This window comes from Budorcas taxicolor, chromosome X (genome assembly GCF_023091745.1).
Source record: "Budorcas taxicolor isolate Tak-1 chromosome X, Takin1.1, whole genome shotgun sequence".
In the NCBI taxonomy this organism is placed as follows: domain Eukaryota; kingdom Metazoa; phylum Chordata; class Mammalia; order Artiodactyla; family Bovidae; genus Budorcas; species Budorcas taxicolor.
In genome coordinates this window covers 21,759,221-21,772,034 of record NC_068935.1, presented here as the reverse complement: position 1 = coordinate 21,772,034, position 12,814 = coordinate 21,759,221, and positions in this window count along the sequence as shown.

Here is a 12,814-nt window from a genome sequence, read left to right as displayed (position 1 = left end):
AACAGGTCTGTCTCTGTTCATCAAAATGTCCTCAGGGCCTAGCATGGTGCCTGACAAATAGTAAGCACGCTACAAATATTTGCAGAATGAGGATCAAGCGAAAGCACTACATGATGAAAAAAAGTCCTAAACTCAGGGCATTGAACTGGAAAAGTGTTCATGCTCTCTGTGGCCTGTGTATTTGAGGCAAATACAGATAAACGTCAATCAAACTGAGAGGGTAGCAGACAGGACGGCCAGGGGTCTCCAAATGGAGGAAATAGGCTGCAAGTGTCAGACATTTTTTATCTCTCTATTAAGAGTCACAAGGAGACAAACTGTGTTAGATTCTTTCCCCTTCTCTATACAAATTTAAAAAGGTTTCTTTTAAAATTCTGTGTTGCCACGATGACAAGTGGTTCCACCTGAACTTAACTTTTCTCAAACCTTGAGCTAACCAATGAGTTTTTTTTTATGGAAATGTTTGTCTTAAGCTATGTTAATGAACAATGTATTTACCCTAGACTCTGTCTTCAAGTGGATTCCACCTAAGACTCAGAATGGACTTGACAAACCAATGTGTTTTACTCATTTAAATGTTCTCTTAAGCTATGTTAATAGGACTTGGAAACCTGCCTTTCTTCAAGACTCATGTCAATCATTTTATGGCCCAGGACAACTCACCTTATGCCAATGTTATCTCAAAATTCATGTTGTCGGTGAAGGTCCTGGTGCTCCAGTCTCTGAGTTTTGAGACATTTCCTTTCTCTAATTAGCAGACTTCTAGTAGCTATATAACGTCTGGCTAAAGACTAGCGGGGATGAGGGGGACTCTTTCTGCCTTCTTCTGATATCTATGTCAGAAGCTTTCTCTATCTCTTTTATATTTTAATAAAACTTTATTACACAAAAGCTCTGAGCAATCAAGCCTCACCACTGGCCCTGGATTGAATTCTTCTCCTCTACAGGCCAAGAATCCCAGTGTCTTTCACAGCTCAGCAACAACTTTTCAAAACTGAGATAACTTACATCAGACTCACTATATAAGTGTCACCTCAGCCCTTCCCCCCAAATCAATAATTCTTAGCTATTTTTGATAAAATTTTTAAAATGTGTCCAGACATGAGACAGAATGAGAGGGAAATAAAGTTTATTAGATTGAGAGACACGGTTAGAACAGCAGGCCAGCTCAAGGGAAAACCCACACTGAACAGGGGTCTTTCATCCACCTTTATACTCAGGGTACGAGGAGTGGGATGGGGTCTTGTGGATCATTTGCTGATTGGATGAGGCACGTATACTGGGTGGAGAGAAGAGTAAGACAAATACCTTATCCCTATGGGATAAGAGGGGAGACAGGTTACATTGGTCAGTAGGACTTGAAATCCATTAAAAGTTACAACATGGGGGAGGGAAGGATGATAAAGGTCTGGTTTTCTCAATTCTTTCATTCCAAGACTCTTCTTGGTTTTACCTGCTCTTTCATCCTTGGGTCACCACAAAATGAAAACTCTTTTTTTGCTTAAGAACACTTCTCAGTAGCTTCCTAAAGACAGTTTTAATGTTACCCCCCATTAAATGGGCACCACAGCCCCTTTTTCCCAGAAGGAGCAGAGTTCCATGCAAGAGATGGAAAAGGTTAAGGTAAGAATTTTGAAGAAACAGAGAACAAAGAGCACAGAGCCAGGTATGTGAGTTCAAATTCTAGCCTCATTTTCTAGATATTTAATCTTGACAAGTTATTTAACATCTCTGAGACTCGGCTTCTTCATCTTTGAAATATGGATATCAATATGGATACCACTAATACTTAAGAGTTGTTCTGAAAATTAATTTAGTTAACATATGTAAAGGACTTAAAACAATGCCTATCACACAGTACACAATCAATAGTGCTAGTTGTTTTATATTATTATATTGCTCAAAATATATGACCCAGCTTTGTTCCAAAATTCAGTATTTAAGACCCAGAAAACACATCACCTAAACCATACAGGAATGCAATCCATATTTACCACTTTTCCTTATATAATGGCTTCCCAGTTGAAGGGAAATAAACTTACTCTGTAAGACTTTTTACCTCTAGTCTCATTCTGTTACAGGAAGAGGGACCCCTTCCAGGGCCTGAAACTGGGCTCTTGTCTAACACTAGGAAATGAATTGTCCAAGGAGACATATGTGATGACAAAGCAAGAGATTTTATTGAGAAAGGGCACCCAGGTGGAGAGCAGTAGGGTAAGGGAACCCAGGAGAACAGCTCCGTCACATGGCTTTCAGTCTTGGGTTTTATGGTGATGGGATTAGTTTCTGCGTTGTCTTTAGCCAATCATTCTAACCTAGAGTCCTTCCTGGTGGTGCACGCCTTGTTCAGCCCAGATGGATGCCAGAGAGAAGGATTCTGGGAGGTGGTCGGACATGTGGTATCTCCTTTGACCTTTCCTGAACTCTTCCGGTTGGTGGAGGCTTATTAGTTCCGTGTTCCTTACCAGAACCTCCTATCCTAAAACAACACATGCAAATGGTTACTATGGTACCTGGCCAGGGTGGCCGGTTTCAATCAGTGTGCTTCCCCTAACTATTCCAGTAAAGGAAAATAAAAAAATATCATCTTTCAGCCTTTGCTCCTTTCTTCCCTGCAACTTTCCCAGTCCTTTCCCTCCCACTTAACTTCAGGAATAGCCTCCAATCACCTCATCCATTTCTAAAGGGAGGATTCTGTTCTATGTAGCTCTTACAAATGCAGATAAGATAACCTGACAAGTCTCAAGCAAATAAGCTTACAGAGGCCACCTTACATAGATTTGTTTAGCTTGTTACCAACTCATACTATTTACCTACCAAAAAATATCTTTGGTCTTTCCCAGTTGTGTTTGAATCAGCTTAACTTCCAAGGAGGTTAATTTTTCAGATAAAAAAAGAAACATCATTCCTTATGGATTATCAAAGAATTATCCATCTGCATGTCAAGATGGGTGCAGAATTCCACTGTGACTGAGAGGTGACCTAAAGATGCCTTTACACGTTGAAAAGCAGGGGACACAAGGCTAAGCCCTGGTGATTTTTGTTGATTAAAAACTTATAGACAGAAGGACAGTTGCTTTTTGGCACTTTCAAGTTTTACTTTGTTCATATCAGTTCAGTTCAGTCGCTCAGTCGTGCCCGACTCTTTGTGACCCCATGAATCGCAGCACGCCAGGCCTCCCTGTCCATCACCAACTCCCAGAGTTCACTCAGACTCAAGTCCATCGAGTCAGTGATGCCATCCAGCCATTTCATCCTCTGTCGTACCCTTCTCCTCCTGCCTCCAATCCCTCCCAGCATCAGAGTCTTTTCCAATGAGTCAACTCTTCGCACGAGGTGGCCAAAGTTTCAGCTTTAGCATCATTCCTTCCAAAGAAATCCCAGGGCTGATCTCCTTCAGAATGGATTGGTTGGATTTGTTCATATAAATAACTGTAATACAGAATATGTCTTAATGCATTCCAAAAGAGAGGTATAAAACTGTTCTGCCTTCATAATCCAAAGGAAACTGTAACTGGAGTTTCTAGCATAGATTCTTTTTATATTCAAATCCCAAAGCACAAATTTTAGAGTCCAAGACATTCTTTCAAATAGGAAGAAAGCATGCATTGTAGCTCTTTGGATTTTTGAAATCAAAGAGGATCTTCTCAAGCAAAGAGATAAATGTCTTACTTTATGAAATATTAATAGGAAAGAATGTATTGATCTTGGTGCTTAGTAGTGTGAGTTGCCCCTAACATGCTGTATGAGCTTGTCAAGTACCTTCACCTCTCTGGTTAAGATATTCAGCTTTATAAATGTTTTGAGAGGGTAAAATTAGATACAATATGGAAGCGTTTTGAAAAGCTTTCAGGTCCTTTATTGCTGCCCGATATTGTTATCATATAGACTGAAGCCAAGAAAAGTTTGCTTAACTCATACCCTTGAATTAGTGTTGATATATACGCTGTTATTCTACTCTTAAGCAAGTTCTTCTAGGGAGACGCTCAGATTTCTCTGTGTCTTTGGGATGTAAATGTTCTATCTGATCTTCCTGGGTTGTTCTATTGTGTGTATGTTTGCTTATATCAGGCTTATAAGAGGTCTTTTTTCATTCTTAATTGGTGGCCAAATGAAGGATCCTTTTAAAACTAGAGACACTAACAAATTACTAAATCTAGAGCATTCTCATTGTAAACAACTGTTTTGATGGTACCTATAAAACAACACGACTGAGCGACTGAACTGAACTGAACTGAACTGAACTGAACTGAAAAAACAAAAGTCAAATTAATCTGAGGACTTTTTTGAATGAGAAAAAGCGGTTTAGGAAGCTTCACTGAAGCCTTCTCAGGCTTCCCTCAAAGCTCTGTTGGTAAAGAATCTGCCTGCAATGCAGGAGACCCTGATTTGATTCCTGGGTTGGTAAGATCCTCTGGAAGAGGAAATGGCAACCCACTCTAGTATTCTTGCCTGGAGAATCCCATGGACAGAGGAGCCTGGCAGGCTACAGTCCATTGAGTTGCAAGAGTTGGACACTTCGCGACTAAACAACTAACCACTGAAGCCTTCTCAATAGGTCTTACAGATGCTAATAAGAGCAATTAAGAGTATCTACAAAAAACTTGGGAAAAAAAAAAACACAAAAAAGGTCTAGCTATTATTTTGATGAGGTTTTCTTTTCTTTTTTTTTTTTTTTTTTCAAACGGAGTTACCACAAATTCTTTCAATGGTTATTTAGAATGGGATAAGTAACATAGACATTTATGTGATTAAAACAAGATTTGATATTACCACACTACATTAAGTAGGCTTCCCTCATAGCTCTGTTGGTTAAGAATCTGCCTGCAATGCAGGAGACCCTGGTTCGATACCTGGGTCAGGAAGATCCCTTGGAGAAGGAAATGGAAACCCACTCCAGTATTCTTGCCTGTAGAATCCCACTGACAGAGGAGCCTGGCAGTCTATAGTCCATGGTGTCGCAAGAGTCAGACACAACTTAGCAACTAAAAACCATATGCTGTTAATTAATTTGATTACTTTTTAAAAGGTCATGGATGTCAACTTTTGTTCCTAGAAATAAGGCAGATTAAATATATTGAGAAAAATCCATTAAAACTTCAAGAAACTCTGAATATAATACAATAAGAATGCTATTCAACTCATAGCTGATCAAAATATAAAGTTTAAAACATTCACATATGAAATCCCAAAAAAGAGCAAATTTTGACCCAGGAAGGCAGAAAGAGAGAGAGATTGAAGGAAAGAGAGAAGGGGGAAGAAAGACAAAAATAGAGACAGTGGTAGAAATCAGAGAGAAAAGCTAATTATGAAGTTGTAGATTCTCAGAAGAGATTTACTAATATCAAAAAAATAAGATATTTGACTTAATAAAGCAAAGGTCTGTGAACGGTTAGATCTGAAAATTTTTCCCAAAAATTTCCCAGAAGGACAAAGAGATAGAAAATATTCAAAGAGAAATTTAGAAACATGAAGATAGAATGAGAAGTTCCAATGAGTACATGATAGGAGTCCTGGAGAGAGAATTATGAGAATGGAGGAGAGATAAAAGTCAAAGAGGTAATGACCGATGCCTTCAGGTTGAAGAAACACAATTTCTCACAAGTAGGATAAATCAAAAGACGTCCAAATCTGACATGTCACAGTAAAACTAAAGAACACTAAAACAAAACAAATTGTTAAAAAAACAAACAAACAAACAAAGAGTAAAGACAAAATACCTTTGAAGGAAAAACTATTAAACTCACAGTAGACTTATCCAGAGTAGTACAGAAAATATGACAATGTAATAATAACTTCAAAAAGCTGAGAAAATATATCACCTCTCATTCACATTTCACTTTTCTAGAAAACAAAAAGGGACGGGATTTACATAAGACAGATCTTCACTAAAGGGAACTTTAAAGGATATACTTCAGCAATAGTGACAGGAAGTCTTCCCAGAGGAAGACTTAAAACACAAAGAAAAATAATGAGAGTGTGATGTTAACTATAGGTTTGTCATATATGACCTTTATTATGTTGAGGCATGTTCCCTCTATGCCCATTTTCTGGAGAATTTTTATCATAAATGGGTGCTGAATTTTGTCAAAAGCCTTTTCTGCATCTATTGAGATAATCACATGGTTTTTATTCTTCAGTTGATTGATGTTATGTATTACACTGATTGATTAGTGGATACTGAAAAACCCTTGCATCCCTGGGATAAATCCCACTTGATCATGGTATATGATTCTTTTAATATATTGTTGGATTTGGATTGTTAGTATTCTGCTGAGGATTTTTGCATCAATGTCAAATAAACAAATAAACACTATCCTGTAAAAATAAAAAAAATAAAATCTGAAATGTATAGTGGTAATGGTTGGGGGAAAATGTGAATATACTTAATGCCACTGAATGGTTATAATTAAAAGTAGTGAAAATGGTATATTTTAAATTATATAAATTTTACTAAAATAAAATCAAATCAGAAAAATAGATTTTAAAAATCAAATGAGAAAAAAAGAAATGATGAAAGAAGAATAAGAGGTTGTATATCAGTTCAGTTCAGATCAGTTCAGTTCAGTCGCTCAGTCGTGTCCGACTCTTTGCCAACCCATGAATCTCAGCACGTTAGGCCTCCCTGTCCATCACCAACTCCCGGAATTCACTCAAACTCACGTCCATCGAGTCAGTGATGACATCCAGCCATCTCATCCTCGGTCGTCCCCTTCTCCTCCTGCCCCCAATCCCTCCCAGCATCAGAGTCTTTTCCAATGAGTCAACTCTTTGCATGAGGTGGCCAAAGTACTGGAGTTTCAGCTTTAGCATCATTCCTTCCAAAGAACACCCAGGACTGATCTCCTTCAGAATGGACTGATTGGATCTCCTTGCAGTCCAAGGGACTCTCAAGACTCTTCTCCAACACCACAGTTCAAAAGCATCAATTCTCCAGTGCTCAGCTTTCTTCACAGTCCAACTCTCACATCCATACATGACTACTGGAAAAACCATAGCCTTGACTAGACAGACTTTTGTTGGCAAAGTAATGTCTCTGCTTTTGAATATGCTATCTAAGTTGGTCAAAACTTTCCTTTCAAGGAGTAAGCGTCTTTTAATTTCATGGCTGCAGTCACCATCTACAGTGATTTTGGAGCCCCAAAAGATAAAGTCTGACACCGTTTCCACTCTCTCCCCATCTATTTCCCATGAAGTGATGGGACCGAATGCCATGATCTTTGTTTTCTGAATGTTGAGCTTTAAGTCAACTTTTTCACTCTCCACTTTCATTTTCATCAAGAGGCTTTTTAGTTCCTCTTCACTGTCTGCCATAAGGGTGGTGTCATCTGCATATCTGAGGTTATTGATATTTCTGCCTGCAATCTTGATTCCGGCTTGTGCTTCCTCCAGCCCAGCATTTCTCATGATGTACTCTGCATAGAAGTTAAATAAGCAGAATGAGGCAGTATACAGCCTTGACATACTCCTTTTCCTATTTGGAACCAGTCTGTTGTTCCATGTCCAGTTCTAACTGTTGCTTCCTGACCTGCATACAGATTTCTCAAGAGGCAGGTCAGGTGGTCTGGTATTCCCATCTCTTTCAGAATTCTCCACAGTTTATTGTGATCCACACAGGCAAAGGCTTTGGCATAGTCAATAAAGCAGAAATAGATGTTTTTCTGGAACTCTCTTGCTTTTTCCATGATCCAGCGGATGTTGGCAGTTTGATCTCTGGTTCCTCTGCCTTTTCTAAAATCAGCTTGAACATCAGGAAGTTCATGGTTCACGTATTGCTGAAGCCTGGCTTGGAGAATTTTGAGCATTACTTTACTAGCATGTGAGATGAGTGCAATTGTGTGGTAGTTTGAGCATTCTTTGGCATTGCCTTTCTTTGGAATTGGAATGAAAACAGACTTTTTCCAGTCCTGTGGCCACTGCTGAGTTTGTGTATAAATATAAACAAATATTCAGTTCAGTTCAGTCGCTCAGTCGTGTCCGACTCTTTGCAACCCCATGAACTGCAACACGCCAGGCCTCCCTTCCCATCACCATCTCCCGGAGTTCACTCAGACTCACATCCATCGAGTCCGTGATGCCATCCAGCCATCTCATCCTGGGTCGCCCCCTCCTCCTCCTGCCCGCAATCCCTCCCAGCGTCAGAGTCTTTTCCAATGAGTCAGCTCTTCGCATGAGGTGGCCAAAGTACTGGAGTTTCAGCTTCAGCATCATTCCTTCCAAAGAAATCCCAGGGCTGATCTCCTTCAGAATGGACTGGTTGGATCTCCTTGCAGTCCAAGGAACTGTCAAGAGTCTTCTCCAATACCACAGTTCAAAAGCATCAATTCTTCAGCTCTCAGCCTTCTTCACAGTCCAACTCTCACATCCATACATGACCACAGGAAAAACCATAGCCTTGACTAGACGGACCTTAGTCGGCAAAGTAATGTCTCTGCTTTTGAATATACTAACTAGGTTGGTCATAACTTTTCTTCCAAGGAGTAAGCGTTTTTTATTAATTGAATAAAAATAAATGTCTTACTACAGGAGTTAAAAGAAACAAGATAAAACTAAAATACAGGACAGTTGTAACATGTAAGATGTAGTGGAGTGATTAGAGTCAAAGCATTTTGAATCCTTAGATTGTCCAAGAGAAGCCTAGAAATTGAGAGTAAATTTAGAGTCTATTTAGTATGTATCTTAAACTTTTAATGATAACTATTAAAGGGATGGAAATAGTGTATTTCCTTTTGAATTGTTAGATGGAACAGAAAAAAAAAATGTATATAAAGGAAATTATAATTTTCCAGCCATCAGGTCCACAGCCTGGAAGGACAAAAGGCTGGAAAAACAGAGACAAAGTCTGAAGTGGAGGCATATGAATATATGGGAGTAGGCACTAAATGTAAAGATTTTTAATTTTATATATTAACGCCAAGCAGAAGGCATCCACCATGGAAGAACATTGAACAAATGAGTAGACAAAATAACTCAGCCAGTTATCATTAGCTAGCCTTTGTCATGGACCACCCTGGAAATACTGGACAACTCCAGTATTCTTGCCTAGAGAATCCCGTGGACAGAGGAGCCTGGCAGACTACAGTCCATGGGGTTGCAAGAGCTGGACATGACTTAGCGACTAAAGCACCACCCTGGAAATGGTATAATGGGCACAGGAACGGAGTGGCCAGGGTAGGAAAGATGTAGATTATATATAGGCCTAATAGCATGGACTTCTACCTTCTAAGACTAGTTTAGCAAGTGCTGCCTTTGAAAGTGTAACCTGTCAGCAATAGAAACCAATACTGAGTCCCTGCTATGACTCTATGCTTCATGGAAACCAGCCAGCCACTAGGTGGAAAGTTGCTTACATCAAAGTTCCGTAAGTACAAGAAAGATCAATGGTTTTGTCTCTCAAAGGAATATATGTCTATTCCAGGTGTTCCTTTACTGTACGAAGAGCCTTAACCAACAATACCATCTTGGGGCTTAAGATAGGTTCAATCCATGAGGACAGAATCCTATACAACATAGCATCCAACATCCCACCAAGGTACACATTTTCAAACAAAGGAGGAGTAGAAATGTCCTCATGGCCATGATATCCACAGTGGGTGTTACACATTGAACCCTCCAGAAGCAACTGACTTCATAGAGCATTGGAATAGCTTTTCAAGGGCACAGCTAAAGCAAAAGTAGAGGCAATGCTTTGCAGAAAAAGATTGCCATTCTCCAAGAAGCAGTAAATGTCTTAAGTTAAAGATCTCTATATGGTATTGTATCCCCAAAAGGAAGGCTCCATGAGTCCAGGAACCAGGGGGTCAAAGGAGAGGTTCTCTTGCCATCAGTTCCAATGAGGAGGAACTCACATCTTCACAATCCTAGGTTTTATATGGTTAGGAGTCCTTGTCCTTAAAGAGGGTAAACTTTTATCAGTGAATACTTGTATTAACTTTTAAAAACAGCTCTATTGAAGTATAATTGGCATGTTTAAAGTGTACATTTGATAAGTTTTTATATACCTACACAATCATGAAACCGTCACTCTAGTTAATCTAATGAACACATTTAATTCCCTCAACTTCCTTTGTGCCTCTTCACAGTCCCTTTCTTCTGCCCCTCCTAATACTCCCCAACAAATAACCAATGATCTGTTCTGTGACTATACATTTTTAATTTTCTAGAATTTTATATAAATGGAATCATATAGTATGAGCTCCTCTTTTCTGTTTGATTTTATTCATTTTGCATAATTACCTATTTATTCATGTTGTTGTATGTAGCAACGGTTAATATAAAACAGTTTGTCCATTCATTTACCTGTTGATGAACACTTGAGTTGTTTCCAGTTTTTGAGAATTAAAATAAAACTGCAAGGAATGTTCACATACAATAATTGTAGGGGCATATGCTTTTATCCTCTTGGGTAAGTCAGTGTGAATAGAATGGCTGGATCAAGATAGGTGTACATTTAACTTTTAAGAGAGTGGCAAACAAACCATTTTCCCAAGTGGCTGTACCATATTACATTCTCATCAGCATGGTACAACATTGCAGTTCCTCCATATCCTTGTCAGCATTTGGCATGGTGAGTCTTTTGACATTTAGCCATTTGAATAGGTACTTAGTGGTATCTCACTGTGGTTTTAATACACATTCCTTAGTAACTAATAATGCTGAGTGTTTTTTCACTTGGTGAAACACTTGCTCAAGCTTTCTGCCCATTTTAATATTAGGTTTTTTGAATTTTTTCTGAGTTTTAGAAATTCTTTATATTCTGGATATTATCTAGTAAATCTTTATTTATGAAAACATACGATGAAGTGGATATGGCCTGCAGAATATTGTTTGCCATTCCTTAATCTATGAAATCTTCACATTTAGGTCTATAAACCATTTTGAATAAATTTTTAATATGGTATGCAAGGAGATCCAACCAGTCCATTCTGAAGGAGATCAGCCCTGGGATTTCTTTGGAAGGAATGATGCTAAAGCTGAAACTCCAGTACTTTGGCCACCTCATGCGAAGAGCTGACTCATTGGAAAAGACTATGATGCTGGGAGGGATTGGGAGCAGGAGGAGAATCTGAGTGAACTCTGGGAGTTGGTGATGGACAGGGAGGCCTGGCGTGCTGCAATTCATGGAGTCGCAAAGAGTCGGACACGACTGAGTGACTGAACTGAACTGAACTGATGATATATAGATTGAAGTTTATTTTTGCACTGTTGTTGTTCAGTCACTAAGTAATGTACGACTCTTTGCAACCCCATGGACTGCAGCATGCTAGGCTCCTCTGTCCTCCACTATCTCTTGGAGTTGCTCAAATTCATGTTTACTGAGTCAATAATGCCATCCAATCATCTCATCCTCTGCCACCTGCTTCCCTCAGGGGTCTTTTCCAGTGAGTTGGCTCTTTACATCAGGAGGCCAAAGTATTGGAGCCTCAGCTTCAGCATCAGTCCTTCTAGTGAATATTCAGGATTGATTTCCTTCAGGATTGACTTGCTTGATCTTCTTGCTGTCCAAGGGACTCTCAAGAGTCTTCTCCAACACCACAGTTTGAAAGCATCAATTCTTTGGCACTCAGTCTTCTTTTGGTCCAGCTCTCATATCCATACATGACTACTGGAAAAGCCATAGTTTTTACCATATGGAATTTGTTGGCAAAGTAATGTATCTGCTTTTTAATACGCTGTCTCAATTTGTCATAGTTTTCCTTTCAAGGAGCAAGCATCTTTAATTTCATGGCTGCAGTCACCCTTGCAGTGATTTTCGAGCCCAAGAAAATAAAGTCTGTCACTACTTCCACTTTTCCCCCTTCTATTTGCCATGAAGTGATGGGACCAGATGCCATGATCTTAGTTTTTTGGAAGTTGAGCTTCAAGTCAGCTTTTTCACTCTCCTTTTTTACCCTCTTCAAGAGGCTTTTTAGTTCCTCTTCATTTTCTGCCATTAGACTGGTGTCATCTGTACATCTTAGGTTGTTGATGTTTCTCCTGCATGCACTTTGGCCTACAGTTATTCAATTGTTCCAGTACCATTTATTGAAAAGACTCTCCTTTTCCCACTGACTTAATTGTCATTGCAACATTGTTGAAAATCATTTTCATATACGCATGTATGAGTCTGTTTCTGAATCCTTTTATTTGTTGTTCTGTTGATCCACTTGTGTATCTTCACACCAACACCACACTACTTTGATAACTAGAAATTTATAATGTCTTGAAAACAGGTCTTTCAACTTTGTTCTTTACAAAAGTCATTTTGACTACTCTAGGTCCTTTGTCATATGAATTTAAGAATCAGTTTACTAATTTCTATAGGAAAAACCTGCTAGGATTTTTGACAAGTGTTGAGTTGACTCTAAATTAAATTCTGGAGAACTGATAGTTTAACAATCTGAGTTCTACCCGTGAAACTTTGGTCACCAAGAAATGTGCTGCCTAAATACGTTTTCATTGAGCTTAGTTGAACAACAGCTTCAGCTGTGGCTCCTCTGGGTCCATGATCACATTTCTGTAAAAGGTCACATTTCCCAGGCTCTTAGTCAAAACTTAAATACTACAGGGAAACATGAACAGGCTTTTTCTTGCAGGACATAGGTCTTCTCTAATGTGCAGCTTTGGATCAAAGACAACCTACTGATTTGCCTAAAACTTTCTAAGAACAGTATTTCAATCTGAAATTCTGAGACCTCTTTTCTCTCTTTTTTCCCTTGTCCTATAGGGGTCAGACTTCTAACACTGTGTGAAGATGCTCCCTGCCTACAAATTCCCTCCCTTTGTCTTTCATAGGCATTTTCTGTAATAAATCTCTTACATGTCTAATCCTGTT